This window comes from Sorex fumeus, unplaced genomic scaffold (assembly GCF_029834395.1).
Source record: "Sorex fumeus unplaced genomic scaffold, SorFum_2.1 ptg000006l, whole genome shotgun sequence".
Taxonomy (NCBI): Eukaryota; Metazoa; Chordata; class Mammalia; order Eulipotyphla; family Soricidae; genus Sorex; species Sorex fumeus.
The window spans coordinates 40,055,862-40,068,859 of NW_026606063.1; the positions used below are offsets into that span (position 1 = coordinate 40,055,862).

Here is a 12,998-nt window from a genome sequence, read left to right on the forward strand (position 1 = left end):
CGGCATTAACACCTGGAGAATAATCAAAGTAATGGTAACCAGTATAAATTCTTTCTTATATAACTTCGCAATCTCTAGTCAAGAAGTTCATTCACCTTCACTGATTTGTGGATAACAAACGTACAAAATCTTTAAATTTGAAAATTTTTACTTCTCTCATTTGAAAATAATTACACTTAAATATTAAACTTCAAAAGGAACTTTTTTTTTTACTCATTAGGTAATATCCTTGTTATAACAAAAAGTTGTACAAGAAATTCTTACCAATAAGTGTATCAGTATTTTTCTTCTAGTTTTTTTGTACATGCACGCATAAGTGGTTAGAAAAGAAAAGATAGATACTCTCAACCAACATATTTTTCAAAAACAGGATGAATTATTTGGATTTGTTGGTTTCCTGGCCACACCAAGAGTGCTGGGGGATTACTCCTGGCTCTGTACTCAAGGATCATTCCTAGTGGGCTTGGTTCCAAGGAATGAATCCTGGTCCAGGCAAAATGTCTTACCTGCTATCTCTCTGGCCCCAAGATAGATATTAACTACCACAAAACATCTCAACTCCAGAAACTTCTATTATTTTGAAAAGTTAACAGTTACAAAGCTCTTTTAAGAACCAAAATAATGCTACCGATTTTCCAAGGGACAGTGGCTTAGATAAGGATAACATCTTTTTTACTTTTGGGGGCCACACCCATTGATGCACTCGGGAATTACTGCTGGTAGTGCTCTGTGGAACATATGGGATGCCAGGATCCAACCTGGATCCAACCTGGATCCAACCTGGATCCAACCTCATAAAAGGCAAATGCCCTACCTGCTGTACTCTTGCCCCAGCCCCAAAAACTGAGTTCTTAAGGCAGGAAATCTCTTATAGATTAAAAAGCAACATCAGGGGCCATAAAGATGGCTCAAAGCAAATGTTCCCAAACTTATTCAATCCATCACCCCCTTGCCCGAAAAACAATTACTTAGTGCTCCTCTGGAAATCCACCTTTTTAAGTCAACAACTGCACACAGATTTGTATCGCTCAGTTTGAGAAAAGGTGTCTTAAGCATAAGAGTGCATTGCTTGTTGTGTGGGAGACCTGGGTTTGTTCTCCAGCATTATGTAATTCCCCATTACCAGCACTGATAGGAATGACCCCTACATACTTAGCTAGGAAGAACCTCCAAGCTCTGCCAGGTGAATCTTTCATCCTCTCTCCCAACCCCCAAAGTACTAAATACCATTAGGGATTTCTGAGATATTCATTATTTAAGAAATCAAGGGGCAAGGACAATAGAATAGTGAGTAGAGCTTTTGTCTTGCATATAGCCGACCCAGATTCAATCCTCACATTTGGTCCCCTGGGCACTGCCAGGAGTAATTTCAAGTGCAGAACCAGGAGTACCCCCTGAGTATAGCTGAGTATGACCCCAAAGGCCAAACAAAAACCATAAAAAGAGGAAATTAAGAACTGGGGACATAGAATTATCAGTACCGTAGGTAAGGTGCTTGCTTTGCATGTGGCCAATCCCAGTTCAATACCCAGCAATCTATATGATTTCCCAAAAACAGTCAGGAGTAAACACTGAATACTGCAGGGTGTGCACACGTGCCCTGCAAAAAAAAAAATTTTTTTTAAATAAAATCAAGAGCCTGTTATGTGGGGCTTTTGTTTGTGGGGGAGGGGGGAGAGGGGAGGATCTTTAGGGGATTTTCTTGGGGGGGGGGCCAAATTTGGCAGTGCTCAGGGACCATGTCGGGTGCCAGGTCAGCCGCATGCAAGCGTAAGTCAAGCACCCTACCCAATATACTATCACTCCAGCCCACTGCCTGTTATTTTGTGCAGTCTTTCAAGTTTTCTTCTGTCCAGTTCCAATCTTCTCGCTCTATTCCCCTGGTTCTTGTCCCCTTCCTAAGGTCTCATACCCTCTATTCCCTTTAAGATCTCAACACTTCTACCTCCAAGTCCCTTATGTGGCCTATAGTCTCCATGAAGAGCACCAGTTCTTTGCTCCTGAGAGCCCTGCTTTCCCTATAGTCATTCCTTGAATAAGCATTTTCAGAAAACTCTATTCTAGGGCACTGAAACTCCACAAACTTCAGCAACTCCCCAAAGTTCCTAACCCTAAAGAATATTTTTTTAATACAGAAAAGAATCTGAAATCCAAAACTCTAAAGGCAACATCAAAAGTCAACCATACTAACAGTTCCCTAAGATTCACAATGGAAACACTGATATCAAACCCCAACCTTAACTTCAGAGCTCCTCATTATCCAATTTTACAGCAAAGAATCCTAATTTACACATTATGCAAAACCATACAACAAAATGCCAAGAACATAACTACAATCTGAAACTCCTAAGTGTTTATTCCAAGCTGTATTCTGAGTAAACGGTAAACTTTTTTCTAGTTATAAAAAACTCAAGCTCATTATCACCTCCAAAGAAAATCATCTTCATGACATGCAGAAAATAAAAATATTTTTTCTATAATCTAACCATGAATGAAAAACTACCATTAGCATTGTTTCTAGGTATATACCCACACACTCATTTGGTGCTACTTTGTACAAGAGTGTCTCAAAATAAACTAAATTTACTTTCACACCTATGAATGCAGTATTAAACTGGTTAGTAAGTACTCTGTAACAAAGGTTAACATGTCATTCTGCATTTTTTTTCCTTTAACTGGTATTCGATCTGCTAACCTGCTAAGCCTATAATCCAGATATACACAGATCCACTCAGTTCTCCCTCCTGGCTGTTAAAGGTATACCAGTCATAATTCTGAATGTACCACAATATGAATTTCCCTTTTTTTCTAGTGTTGGGCCACACCCACCGGTGCTCATGGATCACTCCTGGCTCCTTGCTCAGGGATCACTCCTAGAGTGCTCAGGGGACCATATGGAGGTACCTGGGATCAAACCCAGGTTGGCTAAATACAAGCAAAGTGCCCTGCCTGCTGTATTACTGCTCTTAATTTCTAGCTGAATATTAAGATGCCAAAAAATGCAGTCTCAAAGAAATTTTCAAAAGAAAAGAAAAAAGAAACATTTGATATTATGAAGGGCCACCACAAACTTCACTGCTACAAGAACTGAGAAACATTATTTCAGATTACTCCTAATGGAAAAAACACCAAGAACCTAACAGCAATGGGAACCACACAATTGAGTCCCATGTACTATAATAGCTGGGCTGGAGCAATAGCACAGAGGGAGGGCATTTGTCTTGCAGGCAGCCAGCATGGCCGACCCGAGTTCGATTCCTCCACCCCTCTGGGAGAGCCCGGCAAGCTACCGAGAGTATCTCGCCGGCACGGCAAAGCCTGGCAAGCTCCCCATGATGTATTGGATATGCCAAACACAGTAACAAGTCTCACAATGTTACTGGGCCCACTTGAGCAAATGATGAACAACAGGAGGATAGTGATAGTAGTATAATAGCTACAAAGAAAAAAAAAACCTCTGATAAACAAACTTCAAAAAAAAAATCCATGAGGCTGGAGCTATACTACAGCAGGTACCTGCCTTGTATGCTGCTGACCTGGGTTCAATCCCCAAACCCAATCCCCAAACGCAATGTGGTCCAAGACTACTAATAATCCCCGAGGGCAGAGTCAGGACTAAGTCCTGAACAGCACCAGATGTGGCCTCAAAACAAAAAGCAGTAACAACAAAAAGATCATGCAAACTACATGCATAAATTTGGTCAAGAGAACACAACATACTCAATGATGCCCCCTAGAAATCTGTATCAATAGTCCTGCTTACCCATGTAAAACTTACCAAATATAATGAATGCATAGTTCCAAAGAAGTTAACTTAAAATAGATATATCCTAGGACTTTTTTTAAACACTAGAAATGAGAAGCCAAGAGATAGTACAGCAACTAAGGTGCTTGCCTTGCATGCCGCTGACTGGACTCACTTCCTGGCTCTGCATATGGTGCCCAGAGCCCTGTCAAGAGTGATCCCTGAGCAAAGAACCAGAAGAAAGCCTTTTAAGTAAAGCCCAAAAACTAAAAAACAAATCCAAAATGACTCTCAGTATAAGTTGGTGGGTGTTGATAAAATTAAAATTCTACTGATACTTGGGTCAGAGCAACAATACAGGGGATAGGCTCTTGCCTTGCACGGCGCCAATCCTGTTTCATACTTTGGCATGTCATATGTTCTCCCAAACACCACCGGGAATTCCTAATGAAGAACCAGGAATAACCCCTAAACACCCACTGGGTATGGTCCTTCCTCCCCCCCCCCAAAAAAAAAAACAGAAACAAAAATTGCTACTGATACTTTATGCCTAGTGAAAAAGCACAAGGACTGAAACAAAATGAAGTTAATATAACAGAGGAAAACCAAGAAGTAAACAGTACTGGTCCTATTTTAACTGCTGCTGAGACCCAAATGCATCCCCTGCTCTCCCAGCCACTTGGATTTTTACTTCTTTCATGAATAATATAGTAGCCAAAAAATACAGCAAAGTAGTTCCTTCAGTGCTGACACCCTGAGGACACAGCTTCACATAAGGTAATTTTTCTGGTCAGGAGTGCATAATTCGTTCCCATCTGTATAAAATGTGCTTACAAAATCTCGAAGCATATATAAATTACCTGATCAAATGCCTTAGTTCTTTACGAAGTATAAATAAGCATGATTTAAAAAAAAAAAAAAAGACTAAGTATACAAGTATGCATGTACTTATAGTTTTTTAAAAAATAGAACAAGGGTCAGAGAGATAGGCCTTGTCTGCTGCTGACCCCAGTTTGATCCCCTGCACCCCACATTTTCAAATGAGTACCATAACTAACTAAAGAGAAAAGAACAAAAAAATACAATTAACTTAAGAATCTACTATTTGACTTATTGATGCTGTTTTGGTAAAGGTCATGTAAAGGGAAGAACTATAAATTCTTATTCTCTAAGGTTTTGTTTTTCTTAACTGTGGTATGGGTAAAAAACAAATCCTAAGTTACTTTAGATCAATCTTAAGAATGAGCAAATGTGGGGCTGGAGCAATAACACAGCGGGTAGGGCGTTTGCCTTGCACGCGGCCGACCCAGGTTCGAGTCCCAGCATCTCATACTGTCCCCTGAGCACCGCTAGGAGTAATTCCTGAGTGCATGAGCCAGGAGTACCTCTGTGCATCACCAGTTGTGACCCCAAAAAACAAACAAAAAAGAAGAGCAAATGTTTCGATAGTGCTGAGAACTGGAGGTCTCATGCAAAAAACAAGACACAGAAATATAAAAAAACAATATGCTTAGTTGGATCAAAAAATCTTCATTTAGAGTTGGTCAAATTAGGTACTATCCTCAACATCCTGTAAGGTTCTCTAAGCACCAACAGAAAGGAGCAATCCCTGAGGGCAGGTTCAAGAGTAAGGCACGGCTGGGTGTGACCCAAAAACAAAACAAAAGGAAGAAAGGAAGGGAGGGAAGGAGTGAGGAAGGGAGCAAAGGTGGAAAGTAAAAGAGCAGGACTGCAGTTTCAAAAAGGTCTACTTCAAAAAATGTCTACTTTGCCAAGAATGACTCTGGAAATATTCAGAATAAATGAGATTAAAGAGACATGACAACTAAATGCTAAGGCAGGTACCAGAATTGTACTATGTACATTCTGCAGGGTAGAGGCAGAGACAATTACGAAGAACAGGTGACTCAGCAAAATCTGAATATGTAGATTAAGAATTTTAACCAAATTAAAATTTACTGAATTTGATAACTGCATGGACTGGAGCGATTGCACAGCAGGTAGGGCGTTTGCCTTGCATGCAGCCAACATGGCCGTCCTGAGTTCGATTCCTCCGCCCCTCTAGAAGAGCCCGGCAAGCTACCAAGAGTATCTCGCCTGCACAGTAAAGCCTGGCAAGCCACCCATGGTGTATTTGATATGCCAAACACAGTAACAAGTCTCACAATGTCACTGGGCCCACTCGAGCAAATCAATGAACAACGGGAGGATAGTGACAGTGACAGTGATAACTGCACTATGACTATAAAAGATCCTACTAGGAAAGAAACTAGGTTGCAAAGGTTACATGCAACTTTTCATCAAATAAGCCTATTTTAAAAAAAAAAACCTGTAGGGCTGGAGCAATAGTACAGTGAGTAAGCCATTTGCTTGCACGTGGCTGACCCAGGTTCAATTCCCGGCAAGCCCACGAGTGGAGTGATTGGAGTGATTCCTGAGTGCAAAGCCAAGTGTGACGCAAAAAAAAAAAAAAAAAAAAAAAAAAACCACACCACAAAAACACAAACACATCAAAAAAAAAAACCCTCTGTGTAAAGTAGGGATAAACTCAAGGTGTTTATTCATTAAAATAAACAAAAAAGTTAAAGACCAAGCTTTTAATTACAACTCCTTCACCTGTTATATTGAGTCAAAAATGACTGTAACAAAAATGACACCAGGAAACCAAGAGGCCAGAGAACTAGTACTGAGGTTAAGGTGTTTGTCCTATATGACCCCAGTTCTATCCCAGGCAACCACTGGTCCCCAAAAACTAGGTGCGGCCCCCAAACAAACAAAAACAAGTTTGTAATGCTCAATATTTAAGACAACTAAAAACCTGATATAAAAAAATACGGATCAGCCCTAAACATTTTGACCCTACTTTTCCTGAATTATGTTCACTGCCTAACTAATTGATGATTAGTCAGCCCATTGTGCAATCTTTAATAATGTGATCTTTGAGGAAATTTCCAGTGATCTGAAGATACCCACCCTCCTAGGAGAGAAGCCAGTGAATGATTTCATGCAAAACTGGTTAACTCCCATAAGTAAGATTTAACACTAACGTATCATGCTTAAAAACCTGGACCTGGAGTAGGGAAGAAAGCTCAAAGAGCTAGTACGCAAGCTTCGCAGGGAGGTCTTATACATAAGGATGGCTGCAGGAGTGCACAGGGAGCAGCAGTGAACAAGACGCATGGCCCCCAAACAAAATATAACAAAACAACAACAAAGCAGAAACACTGTCCTCCCGTTGTTCATCGATTTGCTAGAGTGGGCCCAGTATCGTCTCCATTATTTTGAGACTTGTTGTTACTGTGTTTGGCATATCGAATACGTCACGGGTAGCTTGCCAGGCTTTGCCGTGCGGGCGAGATACTCTAGGTAGCTTGCCAGGCTCTCTGAGAGGGGCGGAGGAATCGAACCTGGCTCAGTCGGGCTGGCTGCGCACAAAGCAAACGCCCTACCACTGTCTGGACCCACTGGCTAAAAATGCAAACCTGAACAAGATGATTAACCAAAGCCTGAATTTCATCAGGTAAAGAATAGGAATTTTATAACTACCCATGTGAGAATGTCTTTAAGAATTAAGAATTAATTTCTGGGGCCAGAACGATAGTATAGAAGGTAGTGTCTTGCATGCGGCTGGCCCAGGTTCGATCCTTAAAACCCATATGGTCCCCCTGAGCCTACCAGGAGTGATGTCTGAGTGCAGTCTGAAGCCCTGAGTATGACCCAAAAATTTAAAAAAAAAAAAAAAGGTTGATTCCCGACAATTCAAAATACGTCCACAAAAAAGCTTTACCTAAGAAACAGCTAAGCCTAAGGAGGACAAGCGATACAGGGATAGGAAGTCAGAGAAAAGGGAGGCAGGGAGAAAGGAGGGGAAGGAGGATTGATTCAAGGGTTAAGGCTCATGCCCTGCACACAGTCAACCACTGCAACACACAGAAGATCCCCCAGATTCACAGTTGGTCCTCAGAGATCCCAACCCTCTCCAGCATAATCAGAGGTGCCCCAGGTCTCCTAACCATCACATGAATCCCACCCAAATTCCTTTCCCTCCCCCCCCCCCACCACCCAGCAAAACAGCTAAGGATCAGGGATGTAGGTCGGTGTTAGAGAATTTCCCTTGCATGTATGAGGCCCTGGGTTAGACCTCTAGCATCATTTAAAAGAGAAGGAGGTGGAAGAGGAGGAGGAGGAGGAGAAACCAAGCATGGAAATTTTCTGAAAATCACATGGCAGTTGAAATGGACATTAATATACACATGCACATCTACATATGGAAAATCTAATACTGACTGGTATTATTTCAATTAGTGATAAATATTTTTCTCTTAATATCTTGAGAGAAATTTCTAAACTATAAATAAATGATTTGAATTAATATGGGATTTACTTTAAAATAACATAGAACAATAGACATAGCTCAAAGGGTTGAATACATGTTTCTCGGGCAGAAAATCCATGCTAAATCCCTGGTAGCACCACATAATCCCCAGACCACCACCAGGGTACAATACAGAACTAGTAGTTCCAGAACATCATCAGGTGCGGCCCAAAACCAAAATAACAAAATGAATAAGAAGTCAGAGACAAGGATAACTATAGCTTACAACTGAAGCAAGATGATAGACAAATGGTGAATCATTAATTCTCCCTACTCTTGTAAATTTTACTTTTTTCTTAACAAAATGTTGGGGTCAGGGTCTCAAGATTGTACAGGAAGCAGAGCACAAGCCCTGCACATGGCAGACCCAAGTTTGATCCCCTTCTCCCTACAGTCCCTGGAGCAGTGACAGGAGTTCCTGAGTAAAGAGCCAGAAGTCCTATGCTGAGTGTGGCCCAAAAACAACAGAAAAGGCTTTTTGAGATAAATTTAAAATTATCTTCCATGGGGCTGGAGCAATAGTATAGCAGGTAGGGCGTGTTTGCCTTGCATGCAGCCAACCTGGGTTCGATTCCCAGCATCCCATATGGTCCCCAGAGCACCGCCAGGAGTAATTCCTGAGTGCATGAGCCAGGAGTAGCCCCTGTGCATCGCCAAGTGTGACCCCCCCCAAAAAAAAGAAATTATTTTCCATGAGTTGCTTATCTTCCATATACCTATAGTTTTATTTTATTTTTGTTTTCAACTACAAATTTCAGGCTATCGGAAATAAAACTGAACCAACGAAAGAGTATGGAAAAGTTAGATGGCAGCTTAATAACATTGGCCCACTGACATCAGTTTAAAGGATCTCCAAGTCATGTTTCCACATTCAGTAGTTTCTGAATCTTTATAAAATAAAATAGTCAAAATTATATCACTGGGTACCCGACAGGAAGCACTGTTACTTAGTACGAAAACATTTTACAAAGAAATTGGAAAGATTCATTGAACTCCTGGCAATGTGACAGAATATTATTTCAATATATGGACCTATGTTCTGAAGACAGGCTGAGTTCATTTTCTCAATTACATGAATACCTAATTCAGACCAGGCAATGGGACAGATAAACGTAACAATCATATAGTAAGCCACCACAATGTATTTTGTTAAGTGCTAAGAGAGGCATATTTGAATATATGGGCCAGTGGTGCTTTTGCTTTTTTACCCAGTCATCAGCATGAAGAGCAAGAACCCTACCCATTATGTTATCTCTCTCAGTTCCCAACAGGCCAATGTTCTTTTATTTATTTATTTTTTTTTTTTGCTTTTAGGGTCACACCCGGCAATGCTCAGGGGGTTACTACTGGCTCATGCACTCGGGAATTACTCCTGGCGGTGCTCAGGGGACCATATGGGATGCTGGAAATCGAACCCAGGTCGGCCATGTTGGCTGCGTACAAAGCAAACGCCCTACCTGCTGTGCTACTGCTCCAGCCCCCCAATGTTCTTTTTTTGGGTTTGTTTTGGGGGCATACCTGATTATGCTCAGGGGTTACTCCTGGCTCTGTGCTTAGGAATCACTCCTGGCAGTGCTCAGGAGACCAAATGGATGCTGAGGGTTGAACCTGGGTTGGCCATGCACAAGGCAAAAATCCTATCCGCTATACTGTCTCTGCAGGCCCCCAGGCCAGTGTCCCTAAGGCAAGCTGAGTTCATTCTCTCATTCAAGCATTTAATTCAGACCAGACACTGGAACAAATACACAAATGAACATAACAACCACATATTAATTTACCCCTATATATTTTGTTAAGTATTATGAGAGGCATATTTAAAGTTTACAGATACACAAAATTGTTAAAAGATTAGCTATCTTTCAGCTTCAAGATTCTATTAGTCTGAATTCCTTTAAGACTTCTGAATTAGGAAGAACTGTGCTAGGGCCAGAGAGATAGTATAGTGGGTAGACATTTGCCTTGCAGTTGGTGGACCCAAGTTGCATCCCCAAGCATCCTATGATCCCCTGAGCACCACTCACCAGGAGTTATCCCTGTCCACCTTCAGGTATGGCCCAGCCCACTCCACTCCTGGCTCCCAGAAAGCTGCCAGGGGAGGGAAAAAAAAAACTGTAGCCAAATTAACAGGCTATTTTAATTAAACATTTAGTACTTGCTAAGGGACTGGAGCTTTCTATATACTATCTCACAAAATCTTCCTAACAATTCCAAAAACTACGATTACCTCTTTATAGTAACAAAAGAGGTTCTGAAAAAAAAGTACCAAATTTCTGTCTCTCTCACACACACACACACACACACGCGCGCGCACACACACACAAAGAGGCTAGCTAGCAGACCTGTTTCCAAAGCTTAATCTTTTTCCCCTAAACGACTTTTCATTTTCTTTCACTACATAAAAACAAACCAGAAGCCACTTTTTAAGAGCACTAAAGAGAGAAACTTTCAGACAGACATGAAGTACCAAGCAGTCGCTGATGGCCGCACTCAGCCTTCTTTATTGCCCAGCATCCTATGATCCCCTGAGCACCACTCACCAGGAGTTATGTGATGTATATACAACACCCTCTCCAGACATACAGATTAACAAGACACAAAGAAGTCGTAACACTCAAGTGGTAACAATAGCTGTGTTTGGGACAGGAATAAATCCCAGTCTGAGAACAAACGAGCTTGTTTTTCCCCCACTTCCATTTTCATCCTTACTTGGTACCAACACGAACCATGGGGCAGCCGGGCCTATTTCAGCAGAAACACAACTGGACTCCGCTTTATTCACAAGTACACATTACGAGAGTGCGTGAATACAGTATAAAGCCCACAAAGTGTGAAAGTTTCCAAGAGAATAGCAGCACAGGTCGACTCAGTCCAGGATGCCTAGAGGAAGGAGTCTATCAGCAAAAAAACTGCAGAGGAATGTAAACTACTGAGACGGAAAGCGAGCCTTTATTTTTCTGCGCGAACGCCAATCAACGGGAAGAGAGAGAGAGAGAGAAAAAAGATTATATGTCCTTTTCTGATTCCTCCAAGTTCACAGCACACCCTTGGGGGGGGTGGGGGGAGAACAAGTTAACCCTTGGACGACACGTGAGGAGGAAAAAAAACGAATTTTGAGGCGTGCACAATTCCAACCGCAGGTTGAGGAAAAGAACTGGAATCCGCAACACCCGCCCCGCTGTCCCCCACCAACCCGGCCGGCTGTGGAAACGAGCTGCTTTTCCTCAGAACTCCCGCGGGGCGCCGAAGTCAACAGCTAATTCCACGACCGGGCGCCCCCCCCCCCCCGCCACACACACACACACACACACACACGCACAAGAACACACGAACACACACACACACAGATACACACGAACACACACACACACAACCCTCCCGCCTGGCAGCGAGAAAAGTTAGCGGCGGGTGATGGTAATGGTCGGGGTCGCGTCCAGCCCTCGCCGAGACGACCCCACCACCACCACCACCACCACCACCACAACTCGGTCCCCAACGCCCCCGCCCTCAGCTCCCCGACACCGTAACCCGGCCCGGCCGAGACCCCCGGGCGAGGCGCGCCGCACGCCAAGTCCCACTTCCCAGCCCGGCAGCGCTCGGCCGTCCGTTCCCCCTCCCGCCGCCACCGCCAACGCCAACGACGACGACGGCGGCGGCGACGACGACGACGACGACGACGACGACGGAGACGGCGCGGAGGGAGCCGCCGAGACCCGGCGTCCTCAGAGGCCGCGTCCCGGGCGCCGCGGGCCGGCGGGAGGGAGACTGAGGGAGCGGGGGGCGGCTCCGAGGGCCGGCGGCTAAACCCCCGCACCTCCCCCACAGCAACACACACACACACACACACACACACACACACACCCCACACACACATGCGCCCCCTCCTCCCCTCCCCCTCCCCCCGGCCGGCCGCGCCGCTCGCACACCGCCGCCTGCGGGCCGTCCCCGGGGCAGCCGCCACGGCGCCGCCTCAGCCCGTCAGGCCTGCGGCGGCGCCGAGAGAGGGGAAGGGGCCGACCCGGCCGTGCACACTCGCCGCCTCGGCCGCCAGCTCGGGCCCCCCTCGGCGGCCCACCCGGGGCTCCTCCGGGAGCACCAGCGCCCGCCGCCAGGCGCGCCGAGGGCGGCGGGGACGCGGCCAGCCGCGGGGCCGCCGAGCTCCTCGGTGCCCCCGGCTCGCCACCTCAGGGGGTCCCCCGACCTCCTCCCGCCCCCGCCGTCTGCCTGCCGCCATTTTGTGCGCAGCCGCTGCGACACATACAATAGTCGCCGGGGTTCGCACGGGCCAGGCGGAGGGCGCCCGCGTTACGGGCTCCCCCGCCGCCCGGTCCCCCGGCCCCCACGAGGCCGCCGTCCTACCTATGCCTACAGGACTAACGGCCGGCTCCCACTTGCGCCCCACAGTTTAGCACTCAACCTCCAGGGTCGACGCCGGGGAAGATACCGCCTCCCAGCCGCTGCACGCATGCGCGCCCGGCCCGCCGCGGCGAGCCCTCGTCGGCCCTCGGCGCCTGCGTACCGCGGCGCGGGGAAAGGGGCGGCTCCGGGAGGGGGCGCTCTCGCTCTCGGGCGCGGCGTTCCGGGCAGAGCGAGCGCAGGCACCCTCCCCATCCCCTCTTTTTTCTTTTTCGGTTTTTTTTTTTTTCTGCCTTTCTTAATTTGAGGCATTCTTGGAAACATGTTTGCCTCCACTCTAGGAAGTCCGCCCTGACTGTGGTCGCCTCTAGTAAAATAAACAGGTGACACCTAGTTCTGGATGCCAATGTTTTGCATGGTTAAGATTTTGCTTTTTTAACCTTTCTTGATTCATTCCTCTTTATAGCGGTGTGGCCCAACGACAATGGACAATGACAGCCACTCAGAATGTTAGAAAATGTCCAG

At 45.2% G+C, this 12,998-nt stretch overlaps 1 protein-coding gene across 3 annotated transcripts in view; it reads right to left on the bottom strand.

Annotated features, from left to right (window-relative positions):
* Positions 1-12,601, bottom strand: part of ZNF638 (zinc finger protein 638) — a 76,899-nt gene extending 64,298 nt beyond the window's left edge. For all 3 annotated transcript variants that reach the window (XM_056122858.1, XM_056122853.1, XM_056122847.1), the window contains exon 1: positions 12,477-12,601. The gene's annotated coding sequence lies outside the window, so the exon portion shown is untranslated. The remainder of the gene's footprint in view (positions 1-12,476) is intronic.
* Between the last annotated feature and the right edge of the window lie 397 nt (positions 12,602-12,998).